The sequence below is a fragment of the Bos javanicus genome, chromosome 25 (assembly GCF_032452875.1).
Source record: "Bos javanicus breed banteng chromosome 25, ARS-OSU_banteng_1.0, whole genome shotgun sequence".
NCBI lineage: Eukaryota > Metazoa > Chordata > Mammalia > Artiodactyla > Bovidae > Bos > Bos javanicus.
In genome coordinates, this window is record NC_083892.1 from 39315985 (window position 1) to 39336909 (window position 20925).

A 20925-nucleotide genomic window follows, 5' to 3' on the forward strand; every position below is an offset into this window, starting at 1 on the left:
TGCAAAGCAGAAACGTAGAGAGAGAGAAAGAGCCACGGCTGTGGTGTGGAGGTTTCTGTCCCCGCAAAATTGTGTGTTGAAACCCTAACCCCCAAGGTGATGGTACTGGGAGGTGAGGCCTTTGTGGGGAGGGGTCAAGGGTGGAGTCCTCATGGATGAGATTAGTGTTATTTTTTCTTTTTTTATTTATTCATTTGGCTGCACTGGGTCTTCATTACATCATGGGGTGGGGGGCGGGGGGGCAGTCTTCCGTTGTGGTGCAGACTCTCGAGTTATGGCGTGCAGGCTTGTTTGCTCTGAGGTCAGTGGGAACTTAGTTTTCTGACTAAGGATCGAACCCATGCCCCTACATTGTAAGGCAGATTCTTGACCACTGGACCACCAGGGAAGCCCACGGGGATTAGTGTTCTTCTAAAAGGGACCCCACAGAGCTCCCCTGGCCCTTTCTACTACGTGCGGACTCAGCAAGGAGGCCCCAGCAGTGAACCAGGAAGTGGTCCTCACCATGATGCAACCAAGCTGGTCTTGCCCTTGGACTTCCAGCCTCTAGAACTGGGAGAAATAAACGCCACCCAGGCTGAGGGATCTTGTTATCACAGCCTGAACAGACTAAGATAAGTCATCTCATGGCTTTAGGTTTCAGAAGCCTGGGCCTCAAAGGCTGAGAAAGTTCTCTCATATGCAGATAGAGATGGGGGAGAACAGGATGAAAAGGATTTAAAAAAAGCATTCCACATGCAAGACCAGAAAGGCTTCCCTGGTTCCCTGGCTGGGGAGAGTCAGCGTGGCGGGTGGGGGTGAGTGATCTAGGCAGGGTGGGGGTGGGGTGGGGGCGGAGGACATGTGAGGGGCTTCACGGAGCAGAACGTGACCAGCACGGCCGGCTTCTGGAGGCAGAATCTCCACCACCGGTTTTTATTACTTCTCCTTCAATCTCTGACTCATCAGAACCCTTGCCACTGGAGTCATCCCATGATGCAGAATTCTACTTGATCTCGTGGCTTGGCCAAGAGGGCCGGCCTGAGTGGGGTGAGCCAGGACTCCTGACTGGTGGCCCACGGGGTCAGCGGAGCTGCGAGGGGTCAGCCTAGACCAGCGAAGGCTGTGACAAGCCCGTGGCTGTGAGCATCTGGAGGCCAACACCCTGCAGGAAGATAAAGCTGGTGATCCAGGAGGACTAGTGCAGGGGGACGCAGTGGAGTGGCACGCACACACTTACCCACACACACTCACACACATATGTTGTCATCATCTGTTCTAGCTGGCCTCTATCTCCCACTCCTTCTGCCGCAGTCTGACCTCTGTGGCACCCCCACTTCTGTGCACTCAGTGACAACCCTAAAGGACACCCTCCTATAATGAGTCCAAACGCCCATGGGTCACCCTATTGAGTGAGCTACTGCATGCCAGGGCCCTTGCCTGGTCAGTGTGGGCAGTGCCATCTGTGTTTTCCGACCAATGATTTGAGCACCTTATTGCTTTCTGCCCTCATATTTCACAATCACACTCTCATAAATCCTGTACTGCTAACCCTAGTGCTAAGAAGAGCGTGGCGATGAGAGAAAGCACTGGGTGTGTGGAAAGTGGCGAGCTCTTCCATAGGTGGGCTCAACGGGGAATGAAAGAAAATGAAAGAACACGCAAAACGGTTGGACTGTAACACCGAGGTTGTCTCGACGGGGCCCCCCCCTTCAGTTCTGCGGTTATGCTCACAATTACGGTTTATTATAGCAAGAGGATATCGATGAAAATCAGCAAAGGTAAGAGAATTGCGGGACAGAGTCCGTGAGCAGGCTTCCCACTGTCTTTTCCCGGTGGAACGGAACGGACGATTCTTAGTTCTCCTGATAATGATGTGCGATGACGCACATGACTTGGTGTCAGCCAGGGAGCCTGCCCGGGCCTTGCCTTCCAGGCGTGCTGCTGGGGGTCAGGCGCATAAGGATGGACTGTCCGTGTGGCTGACCTTAGTTGTTCAGTCTTCAGCCCCTCTAGAGGTCAAACAGGTGTGGTTCGGCCCAAGACCACTTTCATGAGCCACACTGTCGGCATTAACAATCTGGTGTGGCCCACAGCCCCCATGGAACTCTTATCAGGCCGGAAATACCTTGACCTTCAAGGTTATCTCCCTGGAGCTGGTCGAGATCAGCCCTTTCCTCGGAAAGTGCAGGATATGGACAACTCAGTCCTGCTGGGTTGTCATTCAAGATGCAGCACGTGGAAAAACGGGACAGCTACATGTGAAGGAATGAAACTAGAACATTCTCCAACACCACACACAAAAATGAACGCAGAATGGATTGATGACCTGAACGTAAGACCGGATACTATAAAACTCTTATCAGAGGAGAACATAGGCAGAACACTCTTTGACATAAATCACAGCAGTATCTTTTTTGAATTCACCTCCTAGAGGAATAAAAGTAAAAACAAAAAACAAATGGGACCTAATTAAACTTAAAAGCTTTTGCACAGCAATGGAAACCATAAACAAAATGAAACACAAGCCACGGAACGGGCGAAAATATCTGCAAACTTTACAATCAACAGGGGATCGATTTCCAAAGTATACAAGCGGCTCATGCAGCTCTATGTCAAAAAAACAAGCAACCCAATCGGAAAATGGGCGTAAGATCTAAATAGACATTTCTCCAAAGAAGACATACAGATAAGCCAAAAAGCACGTGAAAAGATGGTCAACGTCGCTAATTATTAGAGAAATGCAAACCAAGACCACGGTGAGGCGTCACCCCACGCCGGTCAGAACGGCCACCACCTAAACGTCTACAAACAACCAATGCCGGAGAGGGCGTGGAGCAAAGGGGGCCTCCAGCACTGAGGGGGAATGCAAATTGGTACGGCCGCTGTGGGGAACACGCTGGAAGTCTCTTAAAACAGAGCTACCCTGTGACCCAGCAGTCACTCCTGGGCATATACTTGGAAAAAACTATAATTCAAAAGGATACATGCACTCCAGTATTCATAGCAGCAGTATTCCCAATAGCCAGAACATGGAACAATCTTAAATGTCCATCGACAGAAGACTGGACAAAGAAGATGTTTTATATACACACACACACGCACACACACACAGTGGAAAATTACTCAGCCGTAAAAAACAACGAAATAATGCCATTTGCATCAACATGGATGGACCTAGAGGTTATCATACTGAGTGAAGTCAGACAAAGAAGGACATGTGCGACATCACTCGTGCGTGGAATCTAATTTAAAAAAATGATAGACGTGAACTTAAACACAGACTCACAAATTTCAAAAACAAACTTATTATTACCAAAGGGGAAGTGTTGGCGGGAGGAATACATTAGGAGGTTTGGATTAACATACGCACACTACTGTATATAAAATAAATAACCAACAGGGACCTGCTGGATAGCACAGGGAACTCTAATCAATATTCCGTAGTGACCGTATGTGGAGTGGATATATGGTCACCGAATCACTTTGCCACACACCGGAAATGAACACAACATTGTCAATCAACTATATTCCAATACAACTACCAAAAAAGCAAAGTCCTTGATTTCAGTTTTGGATTTAAGATGTCCTTTTGAAAGAAGGCATGGGGAGCTTAGATCAACAGAGGGGAAACTATTTTTGCTCAGTGTCTTTTGTTTTTTTAACCTCCTTGCCAATTGTGGAGTTTCCTCCTTTCAGTTTTAAGTGAAGCCTTTTCAATAGAAGTGTAAATAATAATTACTTCCTCTCTATTCCTCTGACTCTGAACAGATATCAGGGGGTGACTTTGTGGCAAGGCCTCAGCTGACTGCAGAGGTGGCTGCTCCCTTCTGGAGCTGCTAGAGGTTCGGTGAGCACGGGGGCGAGGTGACCACCCTCAGCAGATGAGGCGACTGTTCCCTAAAAGGCAGTGGGAGGAGGTTTTACCTCCCTTCACCTTTTCATCTTGGCTCAGTGGACAAAGCTGGGAGAACTGGATATATTTACACAGAATGGAGAAAATAAATATTTCTTTATCCACACCCAGTGATGCAGATAAGCTTGCTCCCTCTCAAAAACAGACCTGACGTATAGTTTATTTCTGTGATGGAAATACTCTCATCACCGTCAATTTCAAGTTACTGATGGTTTGGTGACCAGCTCACAAAATTCCTGAGTGTGTAGCAGTTGGTTCTAGAGTAAGAGATGGCACATTTACAACATACCCCAGTATCTCTATCTTCCATTTACACCTGTCTATTTAGTCACTCAGTTGTGCCCAACTCTTCTACGACCCCATGGAACAGCCCACCAGGCTACTCTGCCCATGAGATTTCCCAGGCAAGGATACTGGAAGGGTTATCTATCTTTTATTTATCATCCATCTTTATCATTCATTCATCTATCTCTGTCTTCACTCTATCTACCTATTTAGCCATTACCCATCTGCATCTACCGATCTATCTTCATCATCTGTGGATCTGTCTAGAAAGATAGAAGTGTCTCAGAAACCCCAGGCACCCCACTTCCCAGCTGTTTGAGTCTTTCCAATCCAGACATGTGAAGAGAACCTTTGGGATGACCCCAGCTCCAGCTGGAAACATTAAATTACTGTACAATCAGTGTGACAAGTGTCACCAAAGCTACATTCATGAAGTGCCACCAGGAGCCCAGAGGAGGACGTCAAAAGGGGCTTCCTGGAGAAGGGGGCACATCACTTGCGAGGAAAGGACCCACCTAGTCACGCTCTCTGCCTGAGGACGTGGTGTGTGAGATTTGCCAGTGAACAGGAATGGAGTTAATCTCATATCATAAAGAGCTTGTGCCCTGATGCTTTGAAGGACTTTTTGAAATATCAAGAAACATAAAGAAAAATGTAACCAGTACAATGCCCTATTTGTCAGAATACAGGATTTAAACCATTAAAATGTTGTCATTTTTATTTCAAATCACTATTTTTTAATATTTAAAGGAGCTAGAATAATATAATAAAGATGAAGTACCCTTTACATCCATCCCCAGCTTCAAGCTCCTTTCTCTCTCCCCAGGAGCAATATTATCATAAATTTCAGATGTATTTGTCTACTCTATTTAAAATAATTTTTCATCATGTTTCAGTGAATATATATCTCTGTATCATATCACTGGGTAGCATTTTATGCATTTAAAACTTCTACAGAAGTTCTCTGTTATGCATCACATAACATCCTAAAGCTTGATTTTTTTTATTCCACATTATGCCTTCTAAGATACAGCCATCCTGATATATGTATTAGCGTATTAATTTTAAGAATGCTGTAGTGCATTCTCCCGCTCAATGACTGTTTCATGATTATTTATACATTTTCCTATTGATGGACATTTAGGTTGCTTCCACTTTCTGGCTCTTCCCAACAGCGTTGCAAGAAGCTCTGTTTACACATCTCCAGAGAGAAAACCGCACACATTTTTGGATTGCAGACTACCAGCATCCCACCAAATAATACCGCCCTGCTCTCCACAGCGGCTGAATCAGTTTCCACGCCCACCAGCACTTAACGCATCTTCATATTATACCCTCGGTATTGTCTGGCTTAGTGCTCTGCTGATGAGATGTGTGAAGCGGCATCTCATTGCTGGAACCGGTTTGGGTTACTCAGGAGAGCTGATCACATGCATCTCTTCCCGACTCTGGGTTCGATGACATCACAATGTTAGCTTGAAATGAGCCAGGACGGGAGTATTTACACCATGGACAGTGGCAAACGTGGCAACTCAGGATTGTCCCCGGTCCCCCTGCAGAGAAGGTGTTAAACACTGACAGACACGTCACTGCTTACTCACATCAGCCCTACGGTCCACCCGGCTCCTCCACCTTCACTCACAGGCCCCAGGTGGGTCTCACATCACCAGGCGGATGTGGTTCTTACCGTTTGTGGCTGTGAGTCTTACACGGGGCGGTCGAGGAAACTGCTGCTACCGTGGAATTAACACTGTCTTAGCTGTTCCAGGATGAAGCGGGCACCAGGCGAGAGGTTTTCCTGAAAGCAAAAAAGCAAAAAAAAAAAAAAAAAAAAGAATATGTGCATGTCAACGGTTTCTTGATTGAGAGGGCGTGCAAATACATATTTAAATATAGGAATACATTCTATTTGTATGATTTTTGGGCAAAATGTCTATTCAACTCTTTTAAGTATCTTCAGTTGGGTTATAGCAGGTCCTTATATAGTCTGGATACAAGTTACCAGGTGTATGATTTGCAAATCTCTCAGTCTGTGGCTTGCCTTTTTTCTTTCTTAATGATGTCTTCCCAAGAGCAAAAGTTTTTAATTTTGATGAAGCCTAACTTACCACCTTTTTTTTTTTTTAAAAAAGGATTGTGATATTGCTGTTACATCTAAGAAATTTCTGCCTACTCCAAAGTCAGACACACAATGAAGAGTGTTTTTCTTTGGCCGTTTCTAGGATCTCGCTCTTACATTTAAGTCTCTGACCCATTTTGGGTTAAAGTTTGTTTACAGTGTGAGCCAAGGATAACATCATTTTTTACCCACATGCCACTTGTTCTGGCACCAGTAATTGAAAAGGCAATCTCTCCTTCTGGCACCTTTGCAGTGAATCAATGGACTATGCATATGCGAGCCTATTTCTGAATTCATTTCTTCTGTCTATATGTGTATCTTTTCAGTGGGCTTTTAAATATTCCTGGAGATCAGTTCCGTCGCTCAGTCGTGTCGACTCTTTGTGACCCCATGGACTGCAGCACGCCAGGCCTCCCTGTCCATCACCAACTCCCGGAGCTTGTTCAAACTCATGTCCATCGAGGCAGTGATGCCATCCAACCATCGCATCCTCTGTCGTCCCCTTCTCCTCCCACCTTCAATCTTTCCCAGGAAAGACTTTCCAATGAGTCTTTTCCAATGAGTCAGCTCTTCGCATCAGGTGGCCAAAGTGGAGATATCACTTTTAAAAAAATGTATTTCTGTGGCTGCTCACTACCTAGCCTGCTTTTCTTGGGAATCTGGTCCAACCCCTTCTAAGGGTCGGGTCAGGTGAGGTGCACCCCAGTGTGCAGGGATGCCCTCTGAAAGTCTCTCAGTTATTCTTCCTCTGCCCCCACCCATTCCCCAGGCCCCGTGTATACACAGGAACTTCTGTTTAAGAATGCGTTCCTGCCCCACTGCACAGTTTCCTAGGAATCTTAGGCCTGGGCCCGGCCAGGAACCCATTTGTTATCTCTCTGTGGAGCCTTCCTGAGCCCCTGATGGCCCCAAAGTTTGCCCCCAAATTCCAGGGACACCAGCCTAAGACCCTCTGCTCTGCTTATAACGGAGGGAGGAGATTCACCACCAAGTCACATGGTGTGTGTTTACACCCATAATAATCTCATTAAAACTTATTTTCTCTTGTTTTGGCAGCATGCGGGATCTTAGTTCACCAACTAGGGATCGAATCTGTGCCCCCTGCGGTGGAAGTTTAGAGTTCCCACCAGTGGGCCTCCAGAGAAGTCCCTATAATCCCATTTTAATGACATTCTATCTCCCAATAGTTGGGTCTTCACTCTCAGCCCCCAGTGGCTAAGAGAATGTCAGATACCCTCATACCTTCAGGCACCCTGCCCCACGCAGCCCACGTCTACTGGGGAGACACGTGTAGACAGGCAAACATGCGGCCAACACATCATGGAGAGGGCGGCTGTAGAGATCCAGGCATGATGAAGAGGGGGCCCAGAGAGACACCTGCAACCCTCGGAGCTGTCGCTGCTTCGCTGCTGAGTCATGTCTGGCTCGTTGCCACCCCATGGACCGCAGCCTGCCAGGCTCCCCTGTCTTTCACCACCTCCCAGAGTTTGCTCAAACTCAACGTCCATTGAGTCCATGATGCCATCCAACCATCTCACAGCATTTGAGTGGGTTCGGTCAAAAGATGAGAAAAAGCAGGGAAAGAACCCCAGGGAGGGGAAGCAGAATTGGCAAACCTCCCCAGGTGTAGACCTGCAGAGTATCACCAGTGGGTTAGGAATTCGGGTCAAACTGCAAAGCCCAAAGGGGGAGCAGAGGGAGGCTGAGGCCAGAGGGCTTGCATCCACTCTGTGACTTCACCCCACTTAAAAACTTTAACAATTGTGGTAAAACACGTCTTAACCGATTCTAAGCATAAGGGTCAGTGGAGTTAAGCGCATTCATGGTATTGTGCAGCCGGCACCAGCCTTCTTCTCTACAAGACTCTATCCTGTAACAGAATCACATGGATTTGTCTTCTCGTGACTGACAGTTCACTTAGCAGAGTGTCCTCAAGGTCCGTCCGTGCTGAAACAGGTGTCAGTGTTACCGAGCCGGGTTTGTTTTGCCCACTCACAGCAGGTCAAACCGCTGAGACACCCAGGTCCGCAGCGTAGAGCGGGATTATTGGCAAGGCAGCCAATCGAGGAGATGGAAAACAAATGTCAAGCCTCCCTTCCCCATGGCAAGGGGCTGGGGGGTTTATGGGATGAGGAATAAAGAAGCAGGGTGGTTCACAGGCGTGGGAGAGATGGTGGCAAACTGCGTGGTCACGGTCCTCGGCCAGCGGGTGGCGTCTTCCTTACACATCTGGCCAGATGTGTTCTCTGTCGCTGCTCAGAGTCCTGACCCCACCCCTGCCAAGCCCCCCCGCCCTGTATGAACACTCTCCATCCACCTCCTGCAACCTCGGACCAGGACCGCATGTCAGACAGATGGACGATAAAAGGATGCAGATGAAAAATCAGGGAGAACGAACTTAATCCTGAGCCTTTCCGCTGAGATCTGGGTCCTCCTGTCTCCTTTCTGTGTCTCTTTCTCTCAGTGCGCCCGTGTGAGCGCTTACCTCCCTTTCATCGGGTCAGAGGGCGGCGGGTGTTCTCGACGAGCTCGTGGGCCGTTATAGGGATCAGATGAGATTAGGGATGAGCAAGCACTCGAGGCTGAAGTGCTCTGCCAATGTAGAGGATTATTATTAATCTCCCATTGATTTCTTAATACAGGGGGAAAAAAAAAAAACACCTTCTCCCGTGGGGTTTCCATGGCAAAGAGATGACTGTGCCTCTCATGTTTCCAGCCCCACCTCCCCTCCTCTGCTGGATCCAAAGTTCTGGCCTGGAAATTTAACCGCCCTGTGATTTATCACTGATTAGACCTCGCCATAAATCAGAGGTTTCACATCTTTTCTGAATCAGGTGCATACATTAGTTTTACTGGGCTCATTGTAGGTTTTAAAGACTTTTTTTAAAAAGATGAGTTTTTTTTTTTTTTTTGATTGTGGATCATTTTTTAGAAGTCTTTATTGAGTTTATCGGAATACTGCTTCTGTTTCATTTTTTTTTTTTTTAATTTTGGCCCAGAGGCAACCAGGGATGGAATCTGCACGTCCTGCATTGGAGGGCAAAGTCTTCATCACTGGAGTGCCAGGGAAGTCTCGAAAAATTATCTTTAGTTGGCAATGTACAGAAACAAGAAAAATGAATTCAGGTTTCTGATTTTTGGGGAAAAGTCAGAAGACTTGGCTGACTTTCCTGGTGGCTCAGTGTAAACAATCTGCTTGCCAATGTAGGAGACCTGGGTTTGATCCCTGGGTCAGGAAGATCCCCTGGAGAAAGAAATGGGAACCCACTCAGTGTTCTTGCCTGGAGAATCCCATGGACAGAGAAGCCTGGCAGGCTACCGTCCACGGGGTTGCAGAGTCCAACACGACTGAGCAACTAACACATCCACTTTTTTTGCACCCTACAAAAGTGCTCCTGCAGGAGCTCTGGGATCCAGGTGTGAGGCTGTAAAAGCTCAGTGCAATCCTAGATGGAGGAGAGGATTTTGAGAGGGAAAGCTCGTACCTGGCAAAGGAGCTGCTGACGAGGGTCCCAGCTACAGAGCCAGAAGCAGCTCTGTACCCCTGAGAACTCAGCCTCAGCCCCATATGGCTTGGTCCTGGCATGGCACCATATGCCAAGGGAGCTGGAGCCAGACCCAGAGTTAGGCCCGCCCACAGCTCAGGTGTCAGGCATACAGACCCGGGTCCTGCCTGTGGGCCCTGAAGCACCCGTGAACTGGCTCCAGCCCCTCTTGGCTGTGGTCTGGGAACCCCTGGAGGTAAGTCCAGTCAGTCTGTACAAAGTCAGACTGTAGATCCTGAAAGTACCCTCTAACTAGGCTCCAGAAACAGAAAAAAACACTAAAATTCAAGTGGAACCATGACAGATCCCTAACAGCTGAAACAATCTTAAGAAGAAAGAAGAAAGCTGGAGGCATCGCAGTTCCTTTTTTTGGCCACACCTTGAGACTTTCAGGATCTTAATTCCCTGAGCAGGGGCTGGACCCCGGACTTCAGCAGCCAAAGTGCAGAGTCCTAACTGCCATGAAACTCCGAGCATCACACTTACTGATTTAAAACTTGACAGTAAATCTACAGCAGTCACACAGCATGGTACTGGCATAAAAACTGGGCTTCCCAGCTAGCGCAGCAGTAAAGAATCCGCCTGTCGATACAGGAGACGCAGGAGACAGGGGTTCAATCCTCAGCCTGGGAAGATCCCCTGGCTGAGGAAATGGCAACTTGCTCCAGTACTCTTGCCTGAAGAATCTCATGGACAGAGGAGCCTGGCGAGCTAGGGTCCAAAGGGTCGCGAAGGGTTGGACAGGACTGAGCGATGAAGCACGCGTGCCAATGGAGGAGACACGGGGGTCTATCCCGGGTCTGGGAAGAACCCACACGCTGAGGGGCGGCGAAGCCCGGGCGCCACAACTACTGAGCCTGCGCTCTAGATCCCGGGAGCCGCAACTGCGGGAGCCCGAGCGCCCAGAGCCGGTGCTCCGCAACAAAGGAAGCCGCTGCGGCGAGAAGCCCGCGCACCGCAACCAGAGAGGAGCCCCCACCTTCTGCAACTAGAGCAGAGAGCACACGCAGCTAAGACGACTCAGCACAGTCAGACAAATAAACAAGTAAAAATTATATACAATGTATACAATGCGATATGTCAATAACTCTGGAAAATATTTTTTAAATCTTGAATTCAGTAGGGGCTATCTATACCCAGGGCTTCCCTGGTGGCTCAGAGGTTAAAGCTTCTGCCTGGAATGCTGGAGACCCAGGTTCAATCCCTACCCACTCCAGTACTCTTGCCTGGAGAATCCCATGGAGGGAGGAGCCTGGTGTGCTACAGTCCATGGGGTCCCAAAGAGTCGGACACGACTGAGCGACTTCACTTTCACTTACACTTATCTATACCCCGGGTGATGAGTAAAACATTGATTCCGGACAAAAATCAAAAAAATCTTTAAAAAATCTTTGTTGTTTTAGTAACTTTCCTCTGCCTCCCAGTAAAAATTTGGCTAGCCCACAAATTTTGGGTTCATTTTTACAGGACAGGCATTCCCAGGTCAGTTTAGAAGCAAAAAACAATCTCAAATCAACTTGTCTGACTTGAGACATTATCAAAACTCCAAGCCTGTTTTAGCGTTGACTCTCCCTTCTGGGTTGGACTGTGCTGGGCTGGAAGCCTGCATTTAATAGTACTATGCCAATTTTCTGTTTCTTCTTGTGTCAGTTTTGGTGAGGTGTGGTGGTGTTCTGTGTATTTGCCAATGTCACCTAAATTCTCAAGTGTATAACTTTGCTCCCATTAGCAAATTCGCTCTTATTTTTACTGTCTAAATATCTGTAGAAACGTTATCTTATTTACCCTTAATGTTTATTTATTCATTCTCTTTTCTTGCCAGAGAACCACTAATCTTACTCTACTGATTTTATCTTTTCAAAGATAGGACTTTTGGCTTTTTTATCCTCCCTGTTGTATATTTTTAAAAAATTAATTTCTTTTCTTTAATATTTCCTTCTTGTCTTCTTATTTTAGTTTATTTTGCAGCTTACTTTTTTTAAGTTCTTGAGATGATGGGTAATTTTTGGTCTCACTGAATTTTGATCTTCCTTTTTAATTTTGGACTAACGAGCAGATTTTAAAGTTATGTTATGAATTAGCTTATTGTTAAAATTATGTTATGAATTAACTTAAAGTAAAATTTCCATCTTACTCCACATATAGCTTAAAATGCATAGTAATTACCTGTTTTCTTAACGTTAACTAGAAGCCGTCTTTTTGTTATCTCTTTAATTGCAAACTTTCTGTGTCATTTGTCTCAGGTCATTTGTTTTAAATACACATAGCGGCTACTATCTGATACGTTCTAAACAGTTTTTCCTCTTAATAGGAGAACTTTACAGGTTTTTACTTGTTGCTGTTACCAATATGTTTTAATATTAATACATTCTCCCCATCTTAATTTATGTTTTATTTCCTGTCTTTTGAAGATTGACCATATCATGTTTATTATTTTTCCTCCAGTGGTTTGAAATTAAGAAGTTATACATATAATTCTATTTTTGCAATAACTGTTTTAAAATTTAAAACATGTCCAGAGTTAATCAGATTTTTAATTTTCTCTTCAGCAAGACTAGACTTTTCACATAATTTTACTCCTCTTATTTCCTACCAGCCTCCTTCTCTTCTTGCTAACACACCTTTCCCAAGTGGGATTCTTTAGGTGTTTTCAGCTTAAAGTTTTCAATGACACGTTTAAGACTGTTATGCCTCCTGAATTGTCAGACCTAATTTTTTGTCCCCTCCATTCTCTCAGCTGTCTACACGTGGAGCTCGTGAGATGACTGTTGGAGTGATTTAATTTTTTCTCGTATAGTTACTTGCATCTTGTGCTGCCTTCTTAAATTCATTATTTTTGTTTTAGTGGAGCAAATCCTTAACAAATTTGTTCAAAAGAGATTTATGGATGGTCAATGCTTTCAGTTCTGGTATGTCTGAAGTGTCTTGATTTTGATCTCACACTGAAGTCCTGCTTTTGGACTGCGTCTGAAATGCTGGTTCAGGGTAGTTTTATCCTCAGACTGTTCAGGTTGCTGCCCCTTTGTATTGTCTATCCACTGTTGCCAATGAGAGGGCAGAACCTAATTTTATTCCTGCTCTTTCTCTTGTCTGCTTTGTAATCTTTTTGGACTTTCTCTTCACTCCATGGTTTTGCTTCTCTGTTTTCATGCATTCTGATCAACTTACGGTGAACCTATTCAACCCCAATATTGTGTCTTTTAACTCTGGATAATTTTATTATTAATTTTTTTCCTCTCCTCCATTCTTTAATTCTCTACTTATGAAATTCATGTTAGATGGCTTTGGAATGGTTCAATTATTCAGGAAATAATCCATTTTTAGCTTTTTTTCCTTTTTTTTTTGGGTGGGGGGAACTCACAGGGCATGTGGGATCTTAGTTCCCTGACCAGGGATTGAACCTGAGTCCCCCTGAAGTGGAAGCATGGTGATTTACCACTGGACCTCCAGGGACGTCAGGAAATAATCTATTTTTAGTTCTATCAATCTCCTACTCATTTGTTGAGTTTAAAATTTTCAGTATCATATTCAAAATTTCTAAGACCTCAAATTATTAAAAAAAAATCATGCACCCCATTTCTGCCATAATATCATTATACACTACTTTTCTGGAGCAACAAAATACTTTGTGAAAAAACAGAAACCCCCTCAGTGTTACCTAGTATTTTAAATGACTTGAGAATTATGCATTCACAGTTGACCTTGACCTTGGTCAAGAACAGAAAGAACTGCAGAAAGTAGTGCATCTGGAAGTCATACTGTTGAAGACAGAATTAGCCCCGTCAAGGGTAAGATTATCCATCTTGAGATTCTTTGTAAACCAAAGCAACACGGACTCACTGTGGTCCCAAAAGAGGAACAAGCAAGCTGAGTAGACGCTGAAACGCTTTAGGAACTCTGCCACTGCGATTGTGACTTGTCATACAGCCTGATCTGTAAACCTAAATTTAGACTGTTCCTTGTTACGAAACCAGGACATTCCATTTCTGTTCAAAAAGGAATGAAGCAGAAGTCAATTCAGCTGCTTTTAATTCATGAAACAGATTTAAATTCAGCCAAGGAAATAAAGATGTCAATTACAGCATTATTTATAATAGCACAAATTGGAAACAACCCAAATGGTCAAAAAGAAGGAAAAAAGAAAATAAATCATAATCAACGTATATTATGTAGATGTTAAAAACAAAAGCTGTGAAGATTCAGTGACAAGATGGCAAATATGTTCAGTTCAGTTCAGTTCAGTCGCTCAGTCGTGTCCGACTCTTTGCCACCCCATGAATCGCAGCACGCCAGGCCTCCCTGTCCACCACCAACTCCCGGAGTTCACTCAAACTCTCGTCCATCGAGTCGGTGATGCCATCCAGCCATCTCACCCTCTGTCGTCCCCTCTTCCTCCTGTCCCCAAATATGTTATATAAGGTTAAATGAAAAACAGGACAAAAACTTGTAGGCCTGCTTCTCTTACAAATAAGCGTATGTAAAATATACTTGAACATAGGAAAATGTAAAAGAAATGCTATTTGTGGTAATGAACCGGGATGCTTTTCTCCCATTGTACTTTATTTATTTTTTATTGTTATTTTCTTCTTTCCCATTATGGTTTATTACAGGACACTGAATATAGTTCTTTTGCTATAAGTAGGACCTTGTTGTTTATGCGATGCTTTTTAGTGGGGGAATTTTTCTTTCTTCCTTTCTTCTGATCTTAGTTTCATTTAAAGTTGTTCTTTATTGGAGTGCAATTGCTTTACAGTGTGTGCTAGTCTCTGTTGTGCACACAGTCGGCCCTCCCTCTGGGACCTCCCCTCCCACGCTCCCCAACTCCCAATCCCAGCCCCTCTGCGTCATCGCAGAGCACCGAGCTGAGCTCCCTGTGCGTTGTAAGTTCTATAACCTGTTGCTCAGTCGCTCAGTTGTGTCTGACTCTTTGCAATCCCATGGACCACAGCACACCAGGCTTCCCTTCCTTCACTGTCTCTCGGAGTTTGCTCAAACTCATGTCCATCGAGTGGATGATGCCGTCCAACCATCTCCTCTTCTGTGGCCCCCTTCTCCTCCTGCCCTCAGTCTTTGCCAACACCAGGGTCTTGTCCAGTGAGTCAGCTCTCCGCATCAGGTGGCCAAAGTATTGTAACTTGAGATCACTTTTAAAATACTAACTTACTTAGGCAAACGTTTGGCAGAGAGAAGGACTGTGAGGGAGAAGTCAGCGGGTGCAGCCAGGTGCCCTGGGCTCTCGTCCCAGCTGTCCTGTGGGCTCAGAACATCCTTCAACGACACCCCCAGCTTTCCTGTTGCTTTTGGGCTACTGCTTTTGTTGTCTTTTCTCCCTCCATAGATCATGTTCTGTGTGCTTTCTAATCTTCAGAAAATCTTCTAGTTGGAGAGGGAAGGACAGGGAGGTTGGGGTTAGCAGATACGAACTATTATATAGAGAACGGATGAACAGTAAGGTCCTGCTGCATAGCACAGGGAACTAGATCTGATATCCTATGATAAACCATAAAGGACACTTCCCCGGAGGTCCAGTGGTTGAGAATCTGCCTTGCAATGCAGTCGGCACGGGTTCGATCCCTGGCTGGGAACTAGGATCCCACATCCCATGGAGCAGCTGAGCCCACGCGCGGCAGAGCCCGTACACTAGAGAGTCCACTTCCCACAACGCAAGAGCCCATGTGATGCAAATAAAACCCTGGGTGCTGCAACTAGGACCTCAGGCAGCCAAATAAAGACACAGATAGATATTTGAAAAAACCACAGTAGAAAAGCGTATAAAAAAGAATGTATACACATGCATAATGGAATCATCTTCCTATATAGTAGAAATCAGCAGAACACTGTAAGATCAACTACACTTCAATAAAATAAAAAAAAAAAAACTCTTCTACAGTCAGTCTAGTCCTATTATGTATTCACTCTCATTAAAACTACATTTTCTGCTGTTTTTACGGGGGTTGGAGTCAGGAAAGTGGTGCTGAGCCCAGCAGTTTGTTCTGTCTCTGTTTATTTTTTGTTAACTAATCGATAATTCTAAAGACACGCTGATTCACAACCTTTGTTCTCCTAATGTTACTTCTCCCTTAAATCTTTGTTTTTTTAACCAGTAAGTCTCATCTGATTGCTTTTAAAAACTTAATCCATGAGGCGGGCATAGAATATTATAGGTTAGTTTTAACTAACACTTATTTTAAGATTTATTTCCGTCTTTTAACAATTTCTTGCCTCTTAGAGTTAAATAAACTTTGTATTACTCATGGTATTGATCACAGATCTAGCATCCTGCTCTTTGCTCTCCTGAGCCAGGCTGGGAGGAGATGTTTAGCGCTGAGTACACAGTTTCGCCTGGAGAAGGGAATGGCAGCCCACTCCAGTATCCTTGCCTGGGAAATGCCGTGGACAGAGGAGCCTGGTGGGCTAGTCCATGGGGTCACAAAGAGTCGGACACGACTGAGCGACTAACACTAACAACTTCACATAACATTGCACTGAAGTCACAACTCATGGGCTCAGCTTTCAGCTGAGGCTCCAGCCTATGGACCGACTGAGCCTGTTTTATTTCACCTGATGCACACTTCATGACACCCCATTGCCCGTGTTTGCCAGGCTGGGTTCATTCATAAAACAGTGCCTGCGGGTACTGGGTGACTAAACTACACGTTATTAATATAGCAGTCCAATAGCTGCCTGCCTTGTAATATGTGGTTACCAGAAAATTCAAAATGATACCTGCTACTTATGTTTATAGCTTGGGTTCTATTTCTCTTGGACTGTGATGGAATAGAGAGCCCAGGAATACAGCCATACATATATGATTAATTTGTGACAAAGATGCCAAAGCAAATCAGCAAGGGGGAATATTCTCTTCAACAAATGGTGCTAGACGGGCCTACAGACACGGAAGACAAACGCATGGTTCTGAAGGGGCAGGAAGGGGTTGGGATTAACATACAGACACTACTGTATTTGGATTGCTGCTGTTTAGTTGCTCAGTTGTGCCTGACTCTTCTGCGGCCCCATGGACTGTAGCTCGCCAGGAACACCACAGCATACCTAATATTAATTGAAAAAGGAACACAGACCTGGGACTTCCCTGGTGGCTCAGTGGATAAGAGTCTGCCTGCCAGTGCAGGGGACACGGGTTCAATCCCTGGTCTGGGAAGATAAACTATGTCTCGGAGCAACTACCCGTGCACCACAACTCCTGAAGCCCACGCGCCCCAGAGTCCGTGCTCTGCAACTCGAGAAGCCGTCACCGTGAGAATCCCCAGCATTGTAGCGAAGAGTAGCCCTGGTTGCCGCAACTAGACAAAGCCTGCACGCAGACCCGGTCTGTAGTGGAGACCCAGTGCAGCCAGAGAAACAGACCTCAACGTGAAAGCTCACACGACGAAGCCCGGAGAGGAACGCAGAGGGAGAAAACGTCTGCAGCCGAGGGCAGGCAAGAATTAATTTTTGAGATGTGCATTAGAAATTTAATTTCCAATCAGAGAAATAGCAAGAACAGTGAGACTTCATGGAAAATGGGGAGGTTTGGATACAGAAACTCCATCAAACGGGTAAGGAGGCAAATCACAGACCGCGAGGTGGGTGTGCCAGGTGCTGGGGTTTTTTTTGGCCGCACAGTACAGCCGGCGGGATCTTTAGTTCCCTGACCAGGGATCGAACCTGGGCCTTCGGCAATGAGAGCACAGAGTCCTAACCGCTGGACCACCAGGGAATTCCCCCAGGTCCTTGCTGGCTGCACTCTGCATTGGTGACGTCATCCCAGCCTCATTCCCAGCAGCCCGGGGAAGGGTCACCTCTGCTTCACCGAGCAGACAGACAAGAAAACGGAAGCTCCCAGCGTGTGACCTGCCCGCAGGGACCTCCCTGGTGGTCCAGTGGCTAAGACTCCCTGTCCCAGGGGGAGTGAGGGCCCAGAGGGCTGTCTGAATACACTGGGAGGAGGGACCTCCAACTCTGATTTCCCTGTCGGATGTGCTGGTGGTTTAGTCACTACTAAGCTGTGTCTGACTCTGTGCGACCCCGTGGACTGCAGCCCACCAGGCTCCTCTGTCCATGGGATTCTCCAGGCACGAATCCCGGAGTGAATTGCCATTTCCTCCTCTAGGAGATCTTCCCCATCCAGGAACCGAATCCGTGTCTTCTTCACTGTGGGCAGATGCTTCACCGCCAAGCCTGTGGATACAGGTACCTAAATGCCCATCTTACCACAGGACCGGGGGGCTGGGGAACGCCAGGCATGGAGGGGGGAGGGGTAAACGTACCGTGGGGTTTATTTTGTGCGTCACTTCGGGGGCTGTTTTGGGATGAGATGAACGTTGAGATTGGTGAACTCTGAGTTAGCAGCTTGCCCTCCACACTCTGGGAGCCGCATGCGGGGAGCTAGAGGGCACGACGCCCTGCCGTTTGCTGCCACTGCTGACCGGTCAGGATTATCCCGGGGGCCCAGAGCCCGGGCAGCCTCTCTAGACACTGGGCGCAGAACAGGCATGAGCATCTTGCCTAACTGGAGCCGCTGGGCTCCGCAGGGAGGCAGCCTCCAGCAGGAGGTCCCCTTTGGGGTTTGGGGCTTGTGGTTTTGATGTAGCTACTAGATAACATGGCTCGTGAAAAGCCGCTATCAGCTTGCTACCGAGGTCTTGCTGAAACCAGATGCCTGGCCCGCAGAAGCCTGGGGGGATGCCTTGTGAGGGGAGTGGGGGAGCTGAACTTTGTGAGCAGTGGGAAGGGCCCAAAGCCGCACGGCGCAGTGGGCCTGGGGTCTTGGAGACTGCAGTCAGCCTGGCCCCAGAGCAGCTCAGCTTTACAGGAGGAAGTGGCCACGCGGGTGTGATGCGGGGCTTCGCTGGTGGTCCAGTGGCTAAGACTCCACTCTCCCAAATCCAGGCTTCGATCGTTGGTCAGGGAACTGGATCCCACAGGCCACAACTAAGACTCGGCTCAGCCAAACAAATAATTTTTTTTTTTTTAAGCGGGAGTTACTGGCTCTTAAGGGTCCTCCCGTCACCAATGTCCCCCTAAGCACCGGGGCCGAGCGGAGCTGACAATGACATTGTTGGCCCTGGCTTTCCAGCCTGCAGGGCTGAGGCCGGACACGCCCTGGTGGGGCAGGGGGCTGCAGACCCCCAGGCCAGGGCAGGCCAAGGACATCCCTCTCCGGGGTCATGAAGGGTGGGAACAGGTCAAGGCTGCTGCCCGGATGGTCTGGCCGTGGCTATGCGTCAGCATGTGGCCGTGACAAAGGCCGTGACCGAGGCAGGTACCAAGGCCGTGGGCACTGGACGCCTGCTCTGTGCTCCAGAGGGATCCCGGGAAGCACGTGGCCGATGGGGCCTGAAACCTGTTTTCGGTTTTTCACAAAGTCATTCAGGGCACGGCTTATACACAAATGGGTTGGGGGGTGGGTCTGCTGCTAAGTCGCTTCAGTCGTGTCCGACTCTGTGCGACCCCAGAGACGGCAGCCCACCAGGCTCCCCCATCCCTGGGATTCTCCAGGCAAGAACACTGGAGTGGGTTGCCATTTCCTTCTCCAATGCATGAAAGTGAAAAGTGAAAGTGAAGTTGCTCAGTCGTGTCCGACTCCCAGCGACCCCATGGACTGCAGCCTACCAGCTCCCCTGTCCATGGGATTTTCCAGGCAAGAGTACTGGGGTGGGGTGCCATCGCTTTCTCCAAGGGGGGTGGGTCTAGAGAGTCAGAACTCTTCAGACTGGGGGTATGAGAATTTAAAATGTTTACAGGGACTTCCCTGGTGGTCTGGGGGTTAAGACTCTGCCCTTCTGCTGCAGGGGGTGAGAGCTCAAGCCCTGGTCTGGGAGCTAAGCTTCCACGAGCCTGGTGGCCAGAAAACCAAAACATGGAACAGACACAATATTGTAATAAGTTTAATAAAGACCTTAAAAACGGTTCACGTCAGACTTTCCCGGTGGTACAGAGGATAAGAATCTGCCTGGCCAGTTCAGGGGTTCGATCCCTGGTCTGGGAAGATCCCACGTGCTGTGGAGCAACTGAGCCCGTGAGCCACAATTACTGAGGCCGTGAGTCACGATTACTGAGGCTATGAGCCACAATTACTGAGCCCGTGAGCCACAATTACTGAGGCCGTGAGTCACGATTACTGAGGCCGTGAACCACAATTACTGAGCCCGTGAGCCACAATTACTGAGGCCGTGAGTCACGATTACTGAGGCCGTGAGCCATGATTACTGAGGCTGTGAGCCACAATCACTGAGCCCGTGAGCCATAATCACTGAGCCCGTGAGCCACAATCACTGAGGCTATGAGCCACAATTACTGAGCCCGTGAGCCACAATTACTGAGCCCGTGAGCCACAATCACTGAGGCTGTGAGCCACAATCACTGAGGCCGTGAGCCACAATCACTGAGCCCGAATGCTCTAGAGCCTGTGCGCCGAAACAGGAGAAGCCTCCGCAACGAGAGGCCGGGTGCCACCACCCAGAGCAGCCCCCATGGGCCACAGCTAGGGAAGCCTGTGTGCAGCAGTAAAGACCTAGCACGGCCAAAAGATAAATAAATGAAATAATTTTTAAAAACGGGGCACATCAAAAAAATCTTAAAAACAAAAAATGTTTACCGATGCTGATCGTCTGCCTTCTGAAGCAGGATACAAGTGACAGGAGTCCTCATTTCCCTCTGCTTTATAATACAGGGCTGTAAAATATGTTTTACTAAAACACAGAGCCTCTGGCTCTGTTCCATCACACCGTGTCTGTTCTGGAAGCTCCGGTTTTGTCCAGCACCTGAGGCACTGCTTCCCTCTGGGAAACACGCATGGGGCATCGAGTCTCTGAGGAGTGAGCACCCAGCCGGAAGCAAGACAGACCCACGTCCCCGCGGCTGCAGCTGGGAGTGGAGGAGCCGCTGGATCAGCACATGGGATGGTGGGCGGGGAGCCGGGTGTGTGACCTTGAGACAGGATGATGGAAAAAGCCTCTCTAACGCGCCAATGTTTGAGCTAAGATCAGAATGAAGCGATCCAGATCAGAGGATCAATAAATGTGGACTAAGTGAGCTGATGCTGTATGTGAAACACTTCCACTTTCTGGCACTGCTTGGCC

At 47.4% G+C, this 20925-nt stretch overlaps 1 long non-coding RNA gene and 1 other non-coding gene across 5 annotated transcripts in view; both read right to left on the reverse strand.

Moving 5' to 3' along the window:
- LOC133238796 (uncharacterized) overlaps window positions 1-20925 on the reverse strand; it is a 122493-nt gene that overhangs the window by 25986 nt on the left and 75582 nt on the right. For 3 of the 4 annotated variants that reach the window (XR_009733631.1, XR_009733630.1, XR_009733633.1), the window contains one exon: window positions 5868-5978. This is a non-coding gene — a long non-coding RNA (uncharacterized LOC133238796). Of the gene's footprint in view, window positions 1-12; window positions 5734-5867; window positions 5979-20925 lie in introns of those variants that run through there. The other variant, XR_009733632.1, reaches the window with a different exon arrangement.
- On the reverse strand, window positions 17489-17561 carry TRNAE-CUC (transfer RNA glutamic acid (anticodon CUC)). Its single transcript has one exon. It is a non-coding gene; the product is annotated as a tRNA-Glu (tRNA).